Genomic DNA, 23,978 nt, shown 5'->3' with positions numbered 1-23,978 from the left:
ATGGAAACTCTTATTGTTATATATTCTTTTTTGTGGTTAGTTTCTTTCTCCACAGTACTTCAGAAGGTCAGCTGGAAAAGACACATCATACACCTTCTCCAAACTTCCCTCTCCAAAGTGACCACCTAAACAAACTAATAAAAGTGCTGCATTGGAAATACTAAATGAGATAAATTTCTTTATCCACTCTCAATCCTTAAATTTTTGTTTTTAAGTGTAATCATACCCCTCCTGCGGATTTGCCAGCTGCAATCTGTAAGATAGAAGATAAACTAATAAATATCTCTAACAGCATAACTCACAGATCCATTCAAAAGGGGCATTTTAGAAGGGCTATTTTCTTTTGTGCAGTGCTGAAAGTATAGGTTCAAATTAGACCTAAGGCTGAAGGTAGAAAGCAAAAGCAAGCCCTTGCATGCACACAGTGTTTGATTCTAATTCAGGGTCAGAACTCCGCAAACCAGATCCCATCCTTTGGTGGGTTTGAAGTAAGTACATGGATTAAAACTATGAAACATGTCCTTTGCTTTGTCAGAGTGGTCATGAGTCATCCCTACCCTGAGGATTTCAGTTGTTGAAAGGCATTATTCTGAGCTAAGGAAAAACTCAGGATGATTGATGCTGGCCATCTTTAGACATGGGTTCTCTTGAGGATATCTCTGATACTGACTTGCCCATGAGTTGCTGTGTGACCCTGGATAAGTCATCTCCTTTAAAAATCTCTCTGTATAATAGGAAATAATTAATTCTGCTCTTTGAATTATATATATATGTGTAAATAATATATTATCATAAATAATATAATTACATTATAAATAATAATAAAATATATAATCAAATACATACACTCAAGTTTAAGTTTTTAAAGATAACTTTTAAAATTAAGTATTCATTTACAATGTTCTGGGCACAGTACTAGGCATAATGCTCACATAATTTCAGTGACTCTCCACAAGGTCTCTACAAGGGTATTATTACCACTGCCCTCATTTTATAGATGCACAAATTAGGTAACTTGACACAATCCACTCTGGTTTTGATTGAGCCAGATCACTTTATCTACATTCATAGCTCATGTTCACATTATAAATTGACAGAATTCTGTGATTAATAATATAAGCCTCTTACTAGATTACAAACTATTCATGTTTGTATCTCCTAGAGCATCTTGTGGAATATTGGCTCCCAGGAGGAACTCAACAAGTTTTATTTTATGATTCATAAATATGAATCAAAAAGTAGACAAAATAACTTGTTATCATCATTAATACCTTTTTATCAATAATATAATAGAAAAGGCCAGATTCCCTAGAAGCTATGGTGAATTATATATCATTATATATTTAGGCCTAGACAATAACTTACATTATATATTTTTTTTCCAAAAATGAAGAGAAAAAGTACAGTGGAAGTCTATGTGGAAAATAATAGCAGTGTCATACTACAAGAAGATATTTTTGGATTTGCAACTGAGTAGTTCCAATATATCTTACTATTTTATTTTCTATTAATTTTTTTATTTTAATTCCAGTATAGTTAATATACACTATTATAATAGTTTTAGGTATACAATATAGTGATTCAACAATTCTTTTTTTTAAGATTTATTCATTTATTTGGAAGAGAGAAAGAGCATGAGCAGGGAAAGGGAACAGAGGGAAATCTCAATCAGATTCCCTGCTGAGTGTGGAGCCCAGCTGCCGCTGGATCCCAGGACCCTGAGATCATGACACGAGCTGAAATCAAGAGTGGAACCCTCAACCTACTGAGCCACCCAGATGACCCAGTAATTCAACAATTCGATACATTAGTCAGTTCTCATCATGATAAGTTTGATCTTTAATTCCCTTTGCCTATTTCACCCATATCCCCACCTATCTACCCTCTCGTAACTTTCAGTGTGTTCTCAAGTAGTTAAGAGTCTCTCTATTTCTCTCTCTCTCTCTCTCTCCCCTCTCTCTTATCTTTCCTTTGCTCATTTGTTCTGTTACTAGGTTCCACATGTGAGTTAAATCATATGGTATTTGTCTTTCTCTGACTTATTTCACTTAACATTATACTCTAGTTCCATCCATGTTGTGGCAAATGTCAGGATTTCATTTTTTTGTATGGCTGAATAGTATTCCATAAATATATATACCACTTGTTCTTTATCCATTCATCTCTTGATGGACACGGGCTTTTCCATAATTTGACTAGTGTAGATAATGCTGCAATGAACATAGGAAGTACATGTATCACTTTGAGTTAGTGTTTTTTGTATTTTCAGAATAAGTAGCCAGTAGTGTGATTAATGGATCATAAGGTAGTTCTATTTTTAGCTTTTTGGTGAATCTCCATACTGTTTTCCAGAGTGGCTGAACCAATTTGCATTCCCATTAACAGTGCAAGAGAATTCTTTTTTCTCCATGTCCTCACATCCTCACCAAAGCCTGTTGTTTATTGTGTTTCTGATTTTAGCCATTCTAATATGAGGTGATACCTCATTGTAGTTTTGATTTATATTTCCCTGATAATGAGTGTCGTTGAGTATCTTTTCATGTATCTGTTGGCCATTTGTATGTCTTCATTGGGAGAAATATCTGTTCAGGCCTTCTAATATTTTAAAACTTGGTCTGTTCATTGAAATAATGAAGCCTGTACTCACATGGCATAAATGATACGTTTGCAGTATAATATCTTACTATATTTTATAGAATTTGAGAGGCTTACATATTTGTTTTTATGCCTATAATTAATTGTGATTCTTGTCCTATGAAACTAAATTCTGGAACATCTTTACAAACCAGTTTCAAATATATTTAAAAGGAAAGAATTACCCAGTGTTTAGGAGAGTTAGTAGAAGTACACACACAAGCACAAAAGTCTGTGGAAATGCATTTATGTGTGTGTGTATGTATGTGCATATATATATATATATATATATATATATATGAAACTATAGTGCACATTTTTTTTAAATCATGTATCTAAAAAAAAATCATGTATCTGTTTCTTGAATCTAATCTATGGAATTCAAAGGTAGGGAGGGAGAAGGGAAGGAGGCCAAACAGAATAATTTCTGTAATTGAGATATTAGTAAAAATATGCTTTCCATGAGCAAATAAGCCATCTCTATACCCAAGGATTCCTGAGTCCACATGTGCACTATACATACATATATTTGTTACTATGTCATGAAAATTAAGGAATACCCAGCATTTCTCTAAATTTAGAGGGGAAATTTTGGATAACAAAAGTTAAAGACTATGTGGCGTACATAAAATTCAGTTTGGGAATTCTGAGGAGCACCTTCAAAACAGGCACTCACCTCCTATGGGTGGCTAAAACTAAGACTTCCCATAAGTAATTAGACATCAGGTAAAATCACAAGACCATGCTTCAACAGAAGTTAATTCTCAAATGGAAACTCTGTATAGTGGGTTCCAGAACAGGTAGCAGAATATATTTATCTACTGTCCACCAGGTGATTTTCCTCCTAAGCTTTGTTATAGTTTTGAATAAATTGACATCCATGCTCTAACAGATTTTACTATTTTATAAATACATAAATTAAAATAATTGTTCAATAGGTACAGTTTTGAAGCTATTTGGTTAGATCAATTCTTCATTCACTTTGGGAATCATTTTTCTGTTTATCTCCTTTTTTAGTTGCTGGAATAGAACTTTCTAATCCTAGGGAAATACAGATTTTTAAATTATTTTTTATTATTTTTTTTAAATCACACCCAGCACTGAGAGGAACCCGTGCCTAATGAGCATATTTGTGCTTCTGTACCAGAACGCTGCTCCTGAAAGTCAACCAATCAGGGACAGCCCCTGCTTCTGACAGCCAATCATCGACTCTGAAGACCCTGCTTCTGGGCTAAAGGCCAACAAACCTCTAAACAGACCCTTCTGAAAGATCACCCACCAAGTCTGAACACCACACTTCCAACACACTCTGTTTGATCAGCAGTTTTGATGCCCCATGTCCTGCAACTACAGATCTGCCTTCCCTAGGAAGCAACAAATTTACCAAATCTTGCTTTGGTGCTTTGGCAGGAGCTCACCACTTCCTTCATTCTTTGATAGCAGTGAGCTTCCGAATGAAAGGATGCAGGAAAGAAAGTGCATCCCTCTCTTCTTATCCACCAAAATTTGGTTATGGCACAAGCTTTCCCCCAACATTAAAGTATCCTTAATGTACAGTGTATGCATCTTAATTTACTACTTACTGGTCTGCATTTTTCTCTTTCCAAAAATGAGATATGTGTACTACTTGCAGTTTGGAAGACCATTTTGCTGGTGCGGAGATGAAACTCAGAAGTGCGTATGTGCAATCTTTAATATGTATTTGAAAGAAATGTAAAACTAACATATAAAATCAGTGATTTCAGGAATATTATTGCTTAAGTCAAAGTGAACATAAGATGCACATTTGAAAATGAATCCGTTTAAAGAAAAATATTGAATAAACAAAATAAAGATGATTGTTATGGTAAAATAATGTTAGTATACAAATATTTAAAGTTTGAGCAATGTGCACCACATATTATAAGCTCTTTGAGGAAAGAGATTAGCCCCATCACTTCTGCCTAACACAATGTCTAGTACATAGAAAGTGTTGGGTAAATATTTGCTAACTGAATGAGTAGGATTCCAGATGAGAGTAAGAATAATCAAGAACAATCCCAACAAGAGCCACTGTAATATTAGATAATGATGGCCACAGGAAGTAAGGGTAAAAACATAGTTTGGTATGATGCTCTTCAAGAAATTTTGAGGATTCGTGCCTAAAATGACCTTCTTATTCAAACTTATATGAAAGCTCTTAGCATTTGTCTTCATAACTCATTTGACATGTAAGCATATTTTGTATGAATGGAAAGAACTTACAGTTTGGCATTTTGGTTCACAAAACAATTTCACATATATTATTGATTAGATTGCCTTAGCAATTTGATTAGATAGGGAGGGCATGCTTTTCTATTTTGTGAGAAAACTAGGGCTCACGGGGGTTAAATGACTTATTCACCTTGAACAAATACTTATTAAGCACTTACCCAGTGCAAGGATCAAGTGTCTTGGAATTGCACAGAAAGCTCATTGGGCTTTTGGCTTTTCATTTTGTGGAGGTGCTTAGGTGTTGACTAGGTCTAAGTTCTGGATTTGCTTTGTGATTGGTAAGGCCATAATTTTTCCTGATAGTACATAAAAACTAGGATTAAGATTTTTAACTCTATAGAACTCCTTCAAATGTAAGGAAAAGGCTCTGTGTTTTGAGAAAATAGTTTAAATAATAGAACCAATATCTTAACTCTATGTAGCTAATACTTTTCCTTCTATTCCTATTTTGTTAGAGTTTTAGTTTAGGGATTGTTGAATTTTATCAGATACTTTTTTCAGATGCCATTTGTATGTTTATAATGTTTTTTTTCTTTCATTTGCTGATATACTGAATTATATTGATAGATTTCCTAATTTGGGGCCATGATTAAAATCTTGGAACAAATGTTTTTAGTCAGTATATTTTTCCACACATCTTTGTACATTCCATTGATTGTATCTTATTTATTATTTTTATATCTATATCCATTAGTGAGATTGGTCTGTGAATTTGTTATTATATACTCTTTGTAGCAGGTTTGACAGTTTATGATATCATGAAATTCATTGAACAGTCCACCATCTTTACCTACAAGGTGTAAAGTAGAAGATAAGCTCTTCAAGAACAGGGGCCTTATTTTATTTAATATTGTATACTGCAGCCTAAAACAGTAACTTGATATATACTAAGCACTTGATATATACTAGTATAAGGTATGAAGAAAGAAAAGAACAAGGAACAGGAGGGAGAATGAGTGGGCCTGTGAATTAGCTATGATATTATCAGTTGCTATTTTCAATAAAAAATATTTACACTCTTTCAACCTCTTCTATATTTACCTGATCTACTGAAGTTTTCTAATTCTTCTTCATTTATCTGGGTTCATTATATTACCCATTTTCTTTATATTTTAAATTTTGTTGCCATAGAGTTTCCTGTAGTATTCTCTTATATACTACAAATTTATTGTTTTTCTGGATGTAGTTGGGTCTCCTTTATCATCCATAACCTTGCAGCTTTTCACCTGTTTTCTCTCTTCCCTTTCCCCCTTGAATCTGGATTAGGAGATGTTTACTTCTTTTCAGCTTGTCAGAGGATTAGCCTTTGTATTTATCTATTCTACTATTTTTGTTTTGTTTTCTAGTCCATTACTTTCAGATTGTATATGTTAATTCTCTTTTCCTACTCTGTCTTGGTAGGTTTTGTTGTTTCACATTTTTTTAAGATGAATGTTAACTTTTCTTAATTTCATTCTTTCTTTTTATTTTATTATTTTTAAAAGATTTTATTTATTTAATCATGAGAGACACAGAGAGAGAAGCAGGCTCCATGCAGGAAGCCTGATGTGGGACTCGATCTTGGGACTCCAGTTTCATGCTCTGGGCCAAAGGCAGATGTCCAACCACTGAGCCACCCAGGCGTCCCATCATTCTTTCTTTTCAAATATAAAATAATTTAAGGTTATAGCTTTTGCTATGAATATTGCTTTTGCTGTTTCTCATACATTTTAGTGTTTACTGTTTTCCATAAGTATTAGTGTTTTCTTTTTAATTCTTTTCAGATAGAATGTAATTTTAGTTTTGCTTGCCCTTTAAGACAAAGATTTATATAGGAAAGTCATTAATTATTTTAAAGAATATAGTATTTTACTATTATATTTTTCTTATTTTATTGGATGATTTTTAGAGTGCAGGATTTATGATAAAAATTTTTTATTGAATGCTCACTTTGGCAGTACATATGTTAAAATTGGAATGATACAGAGATTAGCATGGCCCCTGCACAAGGATGACAGGCAAATTTGTGAAGTATTCCATGATTTTTTAGCAGCACACGAAATAAGTGATGGTGAGGATGCAGAGAAAGGGGAACCCTCTTGCACTGTTGGTGGCAATGCAAACTGGTGTAGCCACTCTGGAAAACAGTAATGGAAGGTCCTCAAAAAGTTGAAAATAGAACTACCCTATAATCCAGCAATTGTACCACTAGGTATTTACCCAACGGATACAAAAATACAGATTCAAAGGGGTACATGTGTTTATAGCAGCATTACCAACAATAACCAAACTATGGAAAGAGCCCAAAAGTCCATTGACTGATGATTGGATAAAAAAGAGGTGATATATATACACAACTGAATATTACTCAGCCATCAAGAGGACTGAAATCTTGCCATTTACAACCATGTGGATGGAGCTAGAGTGTATTATGCTAGGCAAAATAAGTCAGTCAGAGAAAAACAAATACCTTATGAAACAAAATAAAGGAACATAAGAGAAAGGGGGAAAAGAGACAGAGAGAGGGAACAAATCATAAGAGACTCTTAACTATGGAGAACAAACTGAGCGTTGATGGACGGGAGGGCTACATGGGCGATGGATATTAAGGGGGTCACTTGGATTGACCTGAGTGTTAAATGTAAATAATGAATCACTAAATTCTACTCCTGAAACCAATATTACAGTATATGTTAACTAACTAGAATTTAAATAAAAAATTGAAAAAAAAATTGAAGTCTTATTTGTATCCAAATATGTAATTGATTTTTATAAATGTCTATTAAATGTAACAAAATATTCTCTATTCCCCAAATATGAGATTCAACACATCAATTGAATAAAGTTGATCAAATCTATTATTAAATTTCTCTATGTACTTATTAATATTTTGTCTACTTGATCTGATTGTAAGAAATATGTTGAAATATGCCATCACTAATTTTTTACTGGGTTCTCTTGAATCACTATTAGTTTTTGCTTTATTTCTTTAACTTTTCTGTTTTTCAGTATCTACAGAGTTAGGATTGTTTTTCTGCTTCATAAATTATACCTTTTAATATTATGTAATATCTCTTTTTTCTACCCAGGAATTTTAATTTTAAAGCTAATCTTAGCCTGATATTGCACTTCCTGTTTTGTTTTTATTTATATTTGTGAAGTCGTAGGTCTATCCCCTTATTTCCATGTTTATCTATTCTCTTTAATTGTGTTTCTGGTAAATAATAAATAGTTCAAATTTTATTTTCACTCCAATCTAATATCCTCTGATCTTTATTGGGAGAATTTGTCATTTATGTTTGCATAATGATATACTTGATTTTATTTAATACTCCATACTTCGTTATTTATTTTAATTTTTTAATGTCTAATAAGTTGTTATTAACTTTATTAATTGCTTCTTCCCCCTTATTACCTAAGGATTTCTAGTGTAATTTTATTTTTCGAAAATGGTCACCTTCATTTTCCTTATGCCCATAATTATACCCACATTTATTTAATATTATATGAAAACAAGATCAAAACTCTTTCCCTAATTAAGGCTCTTTAATCCTCTGCTTCTCCTTCTCCTCCTAATAAGGCGAGAACTTTAGAATATTTTCACTTGTTCACTAGTTTCCCCTAACCCCATCTGCACAGCATATGAGATTTCTGGAATGTTTTTATTTTCCCCTTCTTTCTCCCATCTAAACTCCTTCTCAAATGATTTTATACGTTTAGTTTCACACGATTATTAGAATTTTTCTTGCAGAGTGTCTTTTTAATTAAAAAAAAAAGCTCTTCTTTATCCCTCAGTATACAAGTTCCCAGAGAACCTATCATTATTCAGTTATTTTTCATTATAAATATATTACCAAATTCTTTTCTCATCAACTTTACCTCTTCTTCCATGACAACTATCATGAAGTTCAGATTTATCATTTTCTGGCTTAAGTCTTTTCTTAAACGTTTCCTCAGGTGCGGTATATGGGTGATGTAATCTCCACAAATAGCATACTTCTAGGCTGTTAAGGAATAATATCTTGTCACATATCCAGTCCTTTATTCTAAAGCATCTGCAGATATTATTGCACAGTCTTATTGCTTTGGAATTGCAAGAATTCACTACCAATCTAATTCCTTTTCCTTTGTATATTACTTGTGTCTGTCTGGATGCATTAAATACTTATGCGTCTTCATCATTGGATTCCAGTAATTTGATAAGGACACATCTAGCTGCAGTACTATCTCAGCAGTCTGATCTGGAACTTGATGAGCAGTTAAATATGCTGGCCCAGGTCTTCAGCTCAGGGAAATTTTCTTCAATCATGTATTTAATCATTGTCTCTTCCATTTGTCACCTCCATTTTTTCTCATAAATCTATTTTCCAAAGTACATATTTTTCTCATATTTCTATCGTGTTTTTTTTTCTTCTCCCCCTCTATGACTTAACATATTCCTCTACCAGATATTCTAAGGCATCAACTTGAGCATCTATAGTGCTGACTTTCTCTTTCACTTCATCTATTCAATTTTCAAGTTTAAAAAGTCATGTGGTTTTTGTGCTAGGAATTATTCTGAATACTATATTCAGATCTCTTTACAAGTTTCTCTCCTTTTAGATCTAGTTTTAAAAGAAGCAGCTCTATTTCTTTAGCAGTTTATTCTGAGTTTTCTTGTTTATTCTGCTTTCTGGCTTATAGGCCCTTTTAACAAAATGTCATTTCTGTATTTGCTCATTTGGCCACATTATATGAGAGTGCTTCTGAGTGTGCTGGAAGGTGCAGCAATCCTGCCTGGTGGGTCATTGTACATACAGCTGACTGCTTTCCTCCTGTCTCAGTGCTTGAAGGCAGAGCTTCTCTGCTTCTATTGTCTCCAAATCTCAGAGGTAGAGATGAGTAAACCTAACTGTTCACCTTCTCTTCAAATCCCTAAGGTCAGGGAGACTCTGAAGTTCAGAAAGCTAAAATGGACTTTTCAAGAAGGACTGCTTTATGATCCTTGCTTGGGCTTTTGTACTGAGCCCTAGAATGCTGACCCAAAGAAGAGGAAGTATGGAAACATGTCTTGGCTTACCCCTGCCCATTGGCCTGCAAGAAGTGGCTGAGTTGAAGTCAGAACCCTGAATAGAAGGATGTGGGATGCTTCAAGCCACCATCTTCCCAGAGTTCTCTCTAATTTTTCTTTTAGGGGAGTATTTCTGGAAGCTTGCCAACTTGAACATATTACTAGTTCTGCCTTTGCCACTAACTGATAATGCACATTTTGACTAGTCACCTACCTCTTTGGGCCCCCAAGTGCCCATCACTGAAATAACTAGGTCTCTTCCTTGAGTCAGACATCCTCATTCTTCCAGTGTGTTAGTTGGCTCAGTTGTATAACTGCCATATATTCAAGTGAGAATTGCCATTCCCCGTATCAACTGTGAGTAAGAAAATTATTTTGGAGTAAAACTTGGCAAAACAAGATCTTGAGCTGCCAATAAATTATTCTGCAAGATTTCAAAACATTAAATTTTTGCATTCACTCACAAAGTCAAGCCAATTTTGCTTAAAGGAACACTATTGTTTGAGTTGAAAAAAAATCAAACCTAAATTGTGATTATGCATCTGGCATTTCTAATATAAGTATGAAAGCAATAGATCTGCCTGTTTTTTGCTAAATCACACAGGCTGCAAAAAGTATATACACATATGGAATTTCTTTTCACATTCAGAAAGTTAAACTCAAATTCTAACTGTGAAGACTTGTTCCTGAGAAGCATGAGGGACAAATGCCTAAGAATTTTTATAGTACTATTTTGTAGAGATAGCTTGTCCTTTTTTCTTTTTAAGCTTTTACCTTTTATTGCTCCTTTTAGGTTATGTTTATTTAACAAAATTCAGTTATTGAAGAAACCACAAACCTAAGTACCAGGTGTACCCTCTAAATGCTCATCTGGAGCACTTTAGTAATTTCTTTGACTCCTGTATGCTTTCCTTGCCTGAAGTGTTCTTCCTGTCTCCTTCCTGTTCCTATAATTTGAAGGCATAATGGCCTTTCAATTTCTAATATTGAGTCTTTTGATTCCAGCAGCCATGGATGTAGGGCTAGAGGTTTGGAAATTTTAAACTTAGAGCCTTCACATACAGAATTATAGATAAGTCAGTCAATTCTACAAACCAATTTAGAGACTTTTGTATTTATTATAGTTATATGTGTAAACTTTTATTCTTCTCTCCTAGATTATGAGCAGCTTGAGGGTGGGATCTGTGTCTCTAACATCTGCGATCTCCTAAAGAAATAGGATTAGTCCCCCATATAATAGATGTTTACTAGTTTACATCAAAATTATTTGAGTTACTAAATATTTTTTCTGCTTAACCTCTTGCTTATTCTTAATTATATATTTGAGGACATGTGAACTAAGGTTAAATTTCCCCAATCCAGTTAAAGTTGATTAGACAAAGCCCCATTTCCTTGATGCCCATTAAGAAAAGTTAATGCCAGAATCCAAAGATAGTGGTAGGTAGAAGCTGGTCTTCCACAAAATGTAATTTAAAAATGCATACCATCACCTCCACTATTACCTCATTACAGAATGTTCACAAGCAAACATTAATCTTTCGCTGCTGAAAAGTGGGAAACTATACTAAAGGTCAAAGAATCAAACCAAATTGTATGATTTTTTCTTTGATCTAGAATGGACGAGCATTTCGTGATTCAAAGTTTTGGGGATTTCTCTTTCTTTCTTTCTTTCTTTCTTTTATTTCTTTCTTTTTCTTTCTTTTTCTTCTTCCTGATGTCCTAGACTGTAGCTTAACTGAAAGATATATTGGAATCAATTGTATGCACTCTAACTATCTCTGCTCTTGCTTCTGAGCAATTGTGCTGGAGCAGCAAAGGAAGGATTAGAGGGTAATTCTCTGGGGGCAGCAGAAATACACATCAATCTGTTGCCACCGCAGGGTAATATGGATGATGTAAAGCCTGGGCAGCCAAAGATCACAACATATTGTTCTTCTGGAGTGAAGGGGTCATCTTGAGGAAAAATAACAGTAACAACAACTATTTTGTTCTCATCTGTGGCTGTCCTACAGCCTCTCACTCCTTAACCCATTATACACATACAATACACACATGGGAATACAGACATGGACAGAGAAAAACATGAGATCTTAAGAATTATAATAAGCTGTTGATTATAAAATTGCTGTAAATGGCAACATATACCATTTCATGATGGCCAGACTAGGATAGGTTTGGCAAGAAAGGCTTTGTTCTTAATTCTAGCAAGCTAACATTCTGCAAAATCCCCTGCCTCTTTTACTCTTGCTGTTTGCTGTTGTAGAAGAGATTTCCTCCTAGCCTTTTCCCCCTGTGGCTCACAGCAATTATGGAGAATTCATTGGGTCTGTTACGAGTAGGAATGTTAGCCAAATTAGTGAGTGAGAACTCTGGAAAAGGTATTTCCTGGGGATTTTCAGAAGTGGTCTTTGGATTTGTTTTGTTTTTACTGTTGTTCCTCTTGAGGAAAGAAAGAAAGCAGCAGCCTCTGGAAAAGATGGGGAGATGAAGGCCTGCTCCTGTTTTCTCCTCCCCTTGGCTGACTTTGGAGCACATGATAGATCAGCACTTGAGAGTGTGAAGGAATAGGGGGAACCTACTGGTGTCCCGGTTATTGTGGCAACAAAGCACAAGTGCATTTTCTGGAGAGGTCTGAGGACTGGAGCATGGGTCCCACTGAACTAAGGTGGAAAGGAAACCTCCAAGACAAGATATTTCCTTGCCTGTCAAGCAATCATGAATTAAGCAGAGGACATTTAACTAATTTGTGTTTTATTTATTTTGTTTCTGTTTGTAGGTATGTATTTGGTCTTAGCTTCAGCTTCTACCTATCTTCTTCAGATACAGTATTTATTAGATTGCTTTCTAAACACCAAGGCTGTAAAAGTTGCTTAAAAGATTACTCTTTGGAGAGTAATCTTAGTGGTTGAGCATCTGCCTTCGGCTCAGTGGGTCCTGGGATCGAGTCCCACATCAGGCTCACTACATGCAGCCTGCTTCTCCCCCTGCCTATGTCTCTGCCTTTCTCTGTGTCTCTCATGAATAAATAAATAAAATCTGGTGGGTTTTTTTTTTTTTTAAGCATAAGTGTTGGAGGTGAAAGCCCTGGGTTTAAATCCCAAGTGTGCCATTTACCAGCTGGTTGACCATTGGTCCTAGAGCCATGAAGAGTTGATTTCAGCCCTGTCACTGCCACTTACTAGTTGAGTGACCCTAGGCAAGTTGCTTAAAGTTTCTAAGTATTAATTTCCTCATGTGTAAAAATGGAGATAACAATGTGCCTAATAGTAGGATTTGGTAAGGATTTAATTAAATAAATCATGTGCACTTATAGAACTTTCAGTGCTAAGACTTATGTACAATAAATGCTCAGTAAAAATTAACGTTTTAAGACACATTCTATGAGCTTAACTATGCACAAATGCCTGGGGAGAAAATTTGCCAACTAGTAAAGTATTTATTCTGAGTGGCACTTAGTAGTTGCTATGTCAAGTAAAGTATGATACTGCTCTTCTCCATGCCCTAAAGCACATGCATGTGCAAACACATGCAAACATATCCAATAAATTTGAACCTTCATAGCAGAGATGCAGATACATGGATCATACCTTTAAGTAACAGGCTATGGTGGTGATCTCAGTATTGAAACTAGCCTGAATCAAAACTATTCCCCAAAATTCTAACTTAGAATAATACACATTGCCATAGATGCCATCTCTCACCAAGTACTGTTCTCATCTTCTATCAAATTTTGGCAGCCTATTACTAAAACAAACACTAATTAATAGATGACATTTGAGCCCCTTCATTGTGATTCTTGGAAGCCCAACTGTGTAATAACTTACCCAGTTTGAAAAAAAGATAGAATAAAAGAAACTCTTGAAGACTTCTCATTGCTTAGGTGCCCTGGAAAACTTCTTCTTATTTATTTATTTATTTATTTATTTGAGAGAAGGAAGAGGGACAGGCAGAGGAAAGGGTAGAAAGAGAATCCTTAAGCAGTCTCCCCACTGAGTAAGGACCCTATGTCACAGCTCTGAGATCATAACGTAAGGCAAAATCAAGAGTAGGGTGCTTAGCCAATTGCACCATCCAGGCGACCTTATGGCAAACCATTTAAATTGAGTTTTAATCACTAATGGTGAAATTCCAGTTCAAGCATAATGAAGTATATCTGTACATATGTGAATCCCCAAGGGGCCAGAGCCCTCAGACAACACTGAAGCTTTGGTCAGGCCTTCCCAGAAAACCACACAATTTTCATGGCCCACTGGGAAAAGCTTTAGATTTTCACAGATGCAACTGCTTCAGAGTGGTGAACTTCTTTGCAGTTCATATAACCAATTCTAGCTAATTCTCTCCCCCCATCCCTTCTTCCCCCAAAGGGACTATGTTTGCAAAAATCAGAAGTGTCAAGAGTAGGAAGACATGGTAGCATGGAGAGGGGACACAGGACAGAGGAGAGAGAATAAAAGAGAATAGGAAACCATATTGTGATTGTTTATAACTGCTTTCTCTTAAAATGTGTCAGTGATCAAAAAGGCTCTGATTAATTTTTACAGTTCCCATTCATTTTTTGTGAATGCAGCAACTAACAGCAGATGCTCTTTGATGCCTATTTCGGGCTAGCATATGACCCTTGCTACTTTGTTTGTATCTGATATATGATGACAATGGCACTAAGCATAGAAGTTACTTGGCTAATAGTAATTGTACTACCCCAAATAATGTCAGCTTTTTCAACTGTGGTTGCAACAGATCAACTAATTGATATGGACAATTGACAAAAGAAGAGTTTGAATTTTAAGAGTTGTTTATAATATACTCCAAGGAAGAGATGGCTGAAATACAGACAGAGGAGGAAGCATGAACTCTGAAAGAAATAACTACAGAGATATTTTATAGTTTACTTTCATAGTAGACTCAAGATTGCTCAATGACATGCCTTGCAGAACTAAACTCAAGGCTAACTAAGCACATATCCACTTTTTAATCCATGTGTACAAATATAATTCTGACAATTCAAGTGGTAGATGAAGAGACATGCTGCATAGATTTCCTTTCAAGGTGAGACTGGTTGCTCAGCTGTGGGGAATGTGGTCAGCCAGTAGCCTCCAGGTGTCAGCTCCTACAGGGTGGATCTCAGCTCCAAAAATCCTCCCCACCTAAAGTCAGAGCCTACATTTGGTTATTGGAAGCTGTGTGTGTGTGTGTGTGTGTGTGTGTGTGTGTGTTGAGGAAAGAGAAAGTATAAAGATTCAGCTATTTTGGTCCAAAATGCATAGGGACATCTATGACAAGCGATATCTGTTCCAGACAATCCCTGCCCCCTTCCTGGCTTGGGTTGGCTAAGGCTTTTTTAAGCTGCATGACAGTTTGACATGTCCCTCTGCCCAGTTGTGCTTCCTCCAAACTTTCACAAGTGTTGATCTCTAATAAACACCTTATACCTCAAACTCCATGTCAGCATCTGCTTTTGGAGATCCCAATCTGTGCCTAGACATGGTTGCAATTTCTCACTAGAACACTGGTTTTCATTTTCTTTTCTCCAGAATCCAAAGGCCCTTCGGGCTTCATGGTACATAGCTTGAAGCCACTGCACTAAGATCAGAAGTAGAAGTAATATGGATCTCACAACTGTTTCGCTGGTATTTGATGTTACTTTAGTGAGGGCAGGGTGAGTCCACACAGGATTATGTGAGGGCTGGGAAATTAATCTATCAACTTCTTGAGGATTTGCAGTAGAATATGGAGCTGGGAATGGAAATACTGTATGAACAACATGACCCCTGACTTCAAGAGGAGCATAGCTTAGGAGAGGTTAAGAGACTAAGCAGACCAAGTTATCTTTAGCAAAAGAAAAAAAAGTAAGTAGAGTATAGGTTTGGGGAAAACAGTGAACTGAATACAGACAGGGAAACAGTGGACACATGGGGAAGAATGAGGAGAAAGACGAATTCACACAGCTTGGCACCAAAGACATTGGATAATTCATCAGAGGATAAATTATTCTATCATTATATTAGTGTTTGAAACTAGGTTATATTTCTAAGACAGCTCATTAAACATTATGTAGAAAAATGGATGAAATAGGGAAAAAAGGAGAAATAAAGAGATTCTTCAGTCTCCTTAAAGAGTTTGTGGTGACTTTCCATCTAATTCAGAATAGCATCATTTTCTTGGGTCTCCTCAGTAACTACCTCTTTTTTAGGCTTCCCTAAATCTTACTCAGCACGAATTTCCATACTTCTACCCAAATGTGCAAGCATTCCTTCTGTTCAGGAGAACCAGTCCTTTGCATTTGATCCTTTCAGTCTGGGCAGATGGGAGCAGAGCCATCAAACCAGTGCAGTCAGAGATTTGGATGAAATCCAGTTGACTGCTGGGGTCCTTATATTATATTAGAGTGAATGCTAGCCAATGTCACATAAGAATATATACAAATTAAAATTCAGACACGAGGGCATAGCAGAAGAAAATAATCTGCAAAACTGTAGTACTGAGGTTGTTAGGTAAGTGAATTGACTCAAAAGAATTAATTTAGAAATAAGTCTGTTTGAGGAAAAATAACTTAAGTATTAAATCAGTGAAAGGAGGCAGAAGAAGCCAGGAAAGATTAAGAAGTTAGATAAGAGAAGAAACAGGTTGTGAAAATCTCAAGAATTATTAATGAATAAAAAGGTAAGGAAAATAAGACAGGATAATATGCAACCACTTTTATTGCTAAAGATTTTAATTTTTAGTGTACTTCAACCTATTTTCTCACTTTTTCTTACAACATTCTATGAAAATGAGAAGAGAAGTAATTTTTGCCTTCATTTTCAAATGAGGATACTGAAGAGGATCAAAAATCCATTTTTATAAATTGCTCCACTAGATAATGAAAATGCTGGGATCTGTGTCCCATTCTCTTGATTCTGAGCCTAAGATCTCTTCTCATTAGACCTTGATTAATGTCTTCTGGGACTGAGGAAAGTGAATATCAAGCTGCCAGGACCTCCATTCTTTATACAACTGGAAGAAAACTTGAAAGAAAATAAAGAACTTTGTCCTTAGAAATAAGCCATCTGTGACAGAGCAGAGCAAAACAGCCAGGCATTCGTGAGCTTCACATCAGTCCTGCCAGGGTCTGGCTGGGCAGCCTCTGTTGCAAGCTGTTTAATTCCTGTAAATCAGGAACAATACCAACTGGTTGATAAAGACTTTGGAGAAGTTTAGGGCTAAGTACATGCAATAGCAACCATAAGCTTAGCTTTAGCCATGACCAGCTCTGTAAATTCTTTCTCTTCTGGGGCAGATAAGATACTTTGAGGTTTACCACTAGGCCCATACCTATATTAACAAGGCAAGTATTCATGATGTTTAGATTTTTTTTCCCAATTAATAAGTATGATCATTTTAATTTAAAAAGAAACACATATTAAAATCAAATCAGAGCTTGTTCTTATTTTTGTTTGCCTCACATTTTATTAACCCCTTATAATGCATCATTGACCATATCAAGGAATGATGATTATACATCTTTTCTATTTATTTCTCTTTTTTAACTCTTGTCTCATCCATACATTTCTTTTCTTTTTTTTTTTAAAGATTTTATTTATTTATTTATTCATGAGAGACAGAGAGAGAAAAGAGAGAGAGAGAGAGAGAGAGAGAGAGAGGCAGAGACATAGGCAGAGGCAGAAGCAGCTCCCTGTTGGGAGCCTGAAGTGGGACTAAATCCCAGAACCCCAGGATCATGTCTTGAACCGAAGGCAGACGTTCAACAATTGAGCCACCCAAGTGCCCCACATCCATCCATTTCTTTCTGTTTTTAATTGTGGAAGAAAAAGTTACAAAAATTTTGCTTTGAAATTATTAGAAAGAATTATTATAGATCATTTTTGAAAGCTTTATATTTTGCCACAATGGTAGTAGAACTCAAAGATGGGTGTTTTATGATAAACAGATATGATGTGCTTTATTTATAAAGTGAAAGCAAAATTGCACCCATGAAGGCCAGACATGGCCCTGCTGCAAGGATTTTGGAGTTCCTTCCCTCTGTCTGAACATCTTTACCATAAGTATTTATTTCTCTTGATTCCTCAAGATCCTTCAAGTTCTCACTCAAATCACACATCCTAGTTGAGCCTTTACTAACTACCCTTTTTAAGATACTGATTTCTCTTTGTATGCTCTACTCCTTTTTTACGCTTAATTTTTTTTCCCAAAGAAATCATTGACTTCTAACATCCTCTATAATTTACTTGTAAGTTAGAGACAGTCAACTGGAGAGATTGAGAACATGAACTCTGCAGCTAGTCTGCCTAGATTCAACTTCTTACTTCCTTTAGGGCCTTTTACTAGCTCTAAAATTGTTGACAAACTATTAAAAATTACCTGGAAGATGGGGGTGGTAAATAACAGTAGCAGTCTCATCATGCTACTGTGGAGAGTAAATCAATGTCTGGCACATAACAAGTCCTACGTAGAAGTCAGCAATTAAACACTTAATTCCTGCCATTGTAATATATATTCCATGAAGGTAGCTGATTTTATCTCTTGTTCACTAATGTATCCTCAGTGGCTAGATTAGTTTCTGGCACATAGTAAGTGCTCAACAAATATTTAGTAAACAAATAAAGGAAGGAAGGAAAAATACATGGAAATGCAGCCAGTCGTTTTTGTACACAATGAAGAGAATCTACAGTTAAATCACACTTGTCTGCACCCAAAGACACAAGCTTGGTTAGTCGAGTTTCTTGTCTATTTTCAAATTTTTACATTTGAAGACCTTCAGTGTGTGCAAGGTAGAGAATTGACATATTAAAATTCTCCCCTTCATCCAGATGTTCTTGTATTCAGGTTTTTAAGGGGAAATAAGTTATATTGGATGAAAGTTTCAGAATCTGTAATTCCCCATAATCTCCTCAAGCATAGACTCTCATTTTGTTGATATATCTGAGAAAGTTACTCATCAGTGGGAGCACAGCTTCACCAAGAAAGGGAAGGGTGTGAGGGTTGTTCAAACAGGAACAGCATGAAGAAATCAGGACACAAGAGCCATGGTTTCAGAAAAGCATTCAAGGTAGAAGTTGAGCAAGGAGAATAAGGCAGGTGCCCAGTGGGTATAACAGGTGCTGTAAGATAGTATTTTGATATATTAATCAATGTGTTTCTCCTTCCCAGGCTCCTTCTCTGAAATATTACCAAAGAAAACACCAGAATAAAAAAAAAGGAGTCAAAGCTCAATTTTGAGTATCAAAATAAACTTTTAAATATTGTGGCAGAAAGTGGTAAAAGAGAAAAAGAGGTATGAGTTTCAAAAGCCTTGGTTTTGCTTTCCAAAACTCATAGCCCTTGGGAAAACAGGCCACAAAGTTTATGCACTAAGTAACAGCTGGGAAAGAATACTCACCTGACAAGAGGTAATTTTTTTCATTTCGTCTTGCCCCTACCCTAGCAAGGTTAATTTTCTTCAGGCTCCATGAGAGAATTAAACCACGGGAAAGCAAGATTTTCTACACTTGGGTGTCCATGAGAAGAAGTGTTGTGCCTCTGCTCTCCTCTCTCTAGATGAGATCAGAGGCAGGACTTTAGAAACCTAGATAAGTCTAGGAGGTCTGATGGTAGCATCAATGAGTATTGATGTTAATTAGACTTGGAAGAGGCAGATAGCTTTGGCTGTTTTCTCTGCCATGCAAAATAGTTGAGAGGACTATAGAGATTTTTGTTTAGTATTAAGTAAGTTCATGGCATTTTTGTGCTTTAGGCATAGTGTGAGGGTCCTCAGAACTTTTACCACATGACCAAAAGCATGTAAATTCAGCCCAAAGAGCAATCTAAGGCCTTGTAGTCTGAAGAAGGAAGTGTATAATTTATGTCTTTATTTTCTATGTTCTGATGCTTTGACATTAGGGGTCATGCTGACCGTGGAGGGATTGATCTCTCCCAGAGTTAGCCAATTTCTCGAGATAGTAAACAACTTACTAGTCTAACTATCCAGTTTTTAAAATGCAAACCAACCAATCCAGAGCCTATACTCCCAAATACCTTCCTTATTGGATCCTTACACTCCAGGCCACTATTTACCTACCCTACTCACTCCAGAGCCAGCTATCAACCTAACTTCTATCCTGGAACCCACCGGAATTATTCACACTAGCTGATCCTATGCCTGTTTAGCCTACCCTGACTATTTCTTCCTACAGAAATCACACTAAAGTCTCTTGCCCATGGTTTCTACCTTCCTCTGCCTCCTGATGACCCTGGTGTTTCCCCATGTGGCACTCCATGGACACATGGCATGCCTCTTCCTCTTGGAATCTGTGAATATTACAAACTATCTTTATAATGGCAGTCACCTCTGGATCTGTCGACCTTACAATTACTAAGTAATAATGTAAAACAGGGAGTGTATTGTAGATAAACAAACAGAAACCAGAAGGAATTATAAGGTCAGTTGGTCACAGGAAGACAGGGGACTATACTCCCTCCCCTGATGTATGCTCTACAGGAGCCTTCTAAAAGAGAGCCACAACCTGGGAAGGGAAGAAAACAGCTTGAGTTGATGAAGAAAGTCCTAAAATAAATAAGATAACCCAAAATGTATCATGAAAAGGCTGAGATGAATCTAAGTTGGCTGAGATTTAGTTTTTACCACCCACCAGAATGTAGGTCTGAGACAGAAATTAGTTTAAGTTATAGAAAAGTAAATATTATATGGGTAGAAGAAAGATTTGACACAGAAATAAATAATGCAGTTCACTGAAAAAGTTGCAAACTATGGCCCAAGGGCCAACTACAACCCTGTTTTTGTAAATAAAGTTTTGTTGGAACAGAGCTACATTCATTCATATATGTATTTTCAATGGTTGATTTCCAACTACAAAGGCAGAGTTTAGCAGTTGTGAGAGAGACCACTAAACCTCAAATATTTACTATCTGGCCCTTTACCAAAAAGGTTTCCCTGAACTACATACAGTACAAGCTCAGAAGAGGCTAAATGAATCTTGTGATTGCACTCTACTGACGTCCAATTGTTTAAATTTCTCCTGTTGAGAATAAGCCTGGCCTCAAAACCTGGTGTAGGTGGCCCGATTTCAGAGGTTATGAGGAATATGAGAAATAGGAACACTAAATAGGTGGCACATACTACAGTTGTCCTTAGAGCTCCTCATACAATCCTTTTGATGTGTTGGGTTGTTATTTATGCTTGATAATTTGATTTTACATCTAGAAGATATGCTTTGAGTTACCACTGGGAAGTCTTATCTGTGAATGAAAGTGGTTGTAGAGATTGGGCAATCTTATTCCGAGAGTTCCAGTTTTCCAAGGATGAAATACAGAATGGGGTATCAAGTGATGTAAGTCTTAGGTTTTTAAAATAAAAAAAAAATTTTTGTTTTTGTTTTACATTTTTAAAATTTAAATTCCATTTGCCAACATATAGTATAATACCTGATGCTCATCCCATCAAGTGCAAGGATATGGAGAAAGGGGAACCCTCTTGCACTGTTGGGATTGCAAACTGGTGCAGCCACTCTGGAAAACAATGTGGAGGTTCCTCAAGAGATCTTAGTTTTGATTTGGTCACACTTTCTTTTCAAGCCGTCTAAACTGGTGGGGTTCTCATTCGGAGGTGATAATTCTTTTCTATAACCCAGGGAATATTTGGCTATATCTGGAGACATTTTTGGTTTTGACAACTGGAAGAGTGCTGGTCCTATAAACAAGGTATATGCAAGTGGCACTATAGGTGGATGGAGGCCAAAGATGCTGCTAGACATCATACAGGGCACAGGTTATCTCCACACAATGAAGTCTTATCCTGAATTAGGATCTTAAAGTGATACTTGCACTCCCATATTCTTCGAAGCACTATTCACTATAGCCATGATATGAATACAATTTATATATCCATTGATGGATTACTGAATTTTAAAATATGGTATTTACATACAATATTATTCAGTCTTAAAAAATAAGGAAATCCCTTAATATATGACAACATAGATGAACCTTGAAGACATTATGGTAAGTAAAATAAACCAGCCAAAGAAAGATACATACTGCATGATTCCATTTATGAGTATCAAAAATAGTTAACCTCACAGAAGCAAAGACTAAAATGGTGATTATCAGGTGCTGGGAGGAGAGGAAATGGAGAGTTGCTAATCAACATGTATAAAATTCCAATTATGCAGGATGAATAAGTTCTAGAAATCTGTTGTACAACAGATCTATTTTGCCTATAATTAACAACACTGTATTGTATATTTAAAAGTCTGTGAAAAAAGTAAATCTCATGTTAAGTGTGCTGACTACAATAAAATCTTTTTAAAAATTGGCTAGTCTAAAATGTTAATAATACTGAGGTTGAGAAAAACTGATTTAGACTTTTTGTAATTCAATTTCCATCAGCTACATATGTGTTCCACTTCACACCAGTTTTTCCAAGATAAAATGAGATTACTATGTGAAAGATCCCATATAATAGATGCTATTCTAGTATTCATTAGAAGTAGTAATTTACTATAATAATATTTATTATAAAGCCCTAAGTATTCCTGTCATATTATTCAATGGGACACAACTGATCTTTTTCCAAATTATTTCCTTTTACTGAATCTAGTCCTAATATTGAAATTAATTATGTGCTAACTTGGCTCAGGGAACATTCTTCTGTTTAGCATTTACCACATTATATTAGTTATGCACCTCATTGTGTATACTATCTTTCTCCTTGAGAGTCTGGATTATACCTCACTTCCACAGTGCCAGCCCAAATTCAACACCAATAAATGGTAGGAGTAGGTTATTTGAAGTGTCTAATGGATGTTTTCATGAGTGGATGTGAATTGTTAAAAAATACTATATCCCTCAGGAATGCTCTTTCAACTGTGAGCCCCTCAGACTTGACTTACATTGGACCCAAAGGAAAGAAGGGGTTAATTTCACTCTTTAGCAAGAAGTCTGAGTCTGGAAGCAGGTAACAGCACTACCATCTCTCAGTTCTTTGGTTTTCCCTAAAGGCTGGTGGAGGATGCAGAGAAAAGGGATCCCTCTTGCACTATTGGTGGGAATGCAAGCTGGTGCAGCCACTCCAGAAAACAGTATGGAGGTTCCTCAAAAAGTTGAAAATAGAACTTCCCTGTGACCTAGCAATTGCACTACTGGGGATTTACCCTCAAAATATAAATATAGTGATCTTAAGGGGCACCTAGACTCCAATGTTTGTAGCAGCAATATCCACAATAGCCAAACTATGGAAAGAGCCCAGATATCCATTGATAGATAAATGAATAAAGAAGATGTGGTATATATATATATATATATATATATATATATATATATCCACACACACAATGGACTACTTATTCAGTCATGAAAAATGAAATATTGCCAAATGACATGGATGGAACTAGAAGATCTAGAAGATATGCTAAGCGAAGTAAGTCAATTAGAGAAAGACAACTATCATATGATCTCCTTCACATGTGGAATTTAAAAAACAAAACAGAGGATCATAGGGGAAAAGAAGAAAAAATAAAACATGATGAAATCAGAGAGGGAGACAAACCATAAAAGACTCTTCATCATAGGAAACAAACTGAGGATTACTGGAGAGGAGGTGAATGGGCAGATGGGGTAACTGGGTGATGGGCATTAAAGAGGGCACATAATGTAATAAGCACTGGGTGTTACATAAGACTGATGAATCACTGACCTCTACCTCTGAAGCTAATAATATATTATATGTTAATTAGTTTGAATTTAAATAAAAAAAATAAATAACTTTAAAAGAAAGGCTGGTCTTTTCTCTTCATCTCTGGGTACCTTTGACCATGTTCAAGGTAGAAAGTAGAGAGAAGTGTGGAGCATTGCTTAGGCTGTATCCATACTTTAATTTCAGTAAACAGTAACTTTCCTAAAAGTGTCTTTGGTTCAACTCTGCAGATATATCATAGTCTGGAAGTGGATTACATACAAACTCTACTCTGAAAAAAAAAAAGCTGTGTAACATGGTATGTGTATTTCCAGTCTCTATGTTAGAATGTGCAAGGGAGAAGGGTGCTAAAGCCACCCACAGTGCATTTCTTGT

General features: G+C 35.8%; 1 non-coding gene across 1 annotated transcript; it reads left to right on the top strand.

Moving 5' to 3' along the window:
• The first annotated feature begins 6,808 nt into the window (after positions 1-6,808).
• Positions 6,809-6,912, top strand: LOC112922020 (U6 spliceosomal RNA). Its single transcript, XR_003235361.1, has one exon. It is a non-coding gene; the product is annotated as a U6 spliceosomal RNA (small nuclear RNA).
• Positions 6,913-23,978: the final 17,066 nt, after the last annotated feature.

Source organism: Vulpes vulpes, chromosome 12 (genome assembly GCF_048418805.1).
Source record: "Vulpes vulpes isolate BD-2025 chromosome 12, VulVul3, whole genome shotgun sequence".
Classification (NCBI taxonomy): domain Eukaryota; kingdom Metazoa; phylum Chordata; class Mammalia; order Carnivora; family Canidae; genus Vulpes; species Vulpes vulpes.
This window is presented reverse-complemented; position numbering and strand designations above follow the sequence as displayed.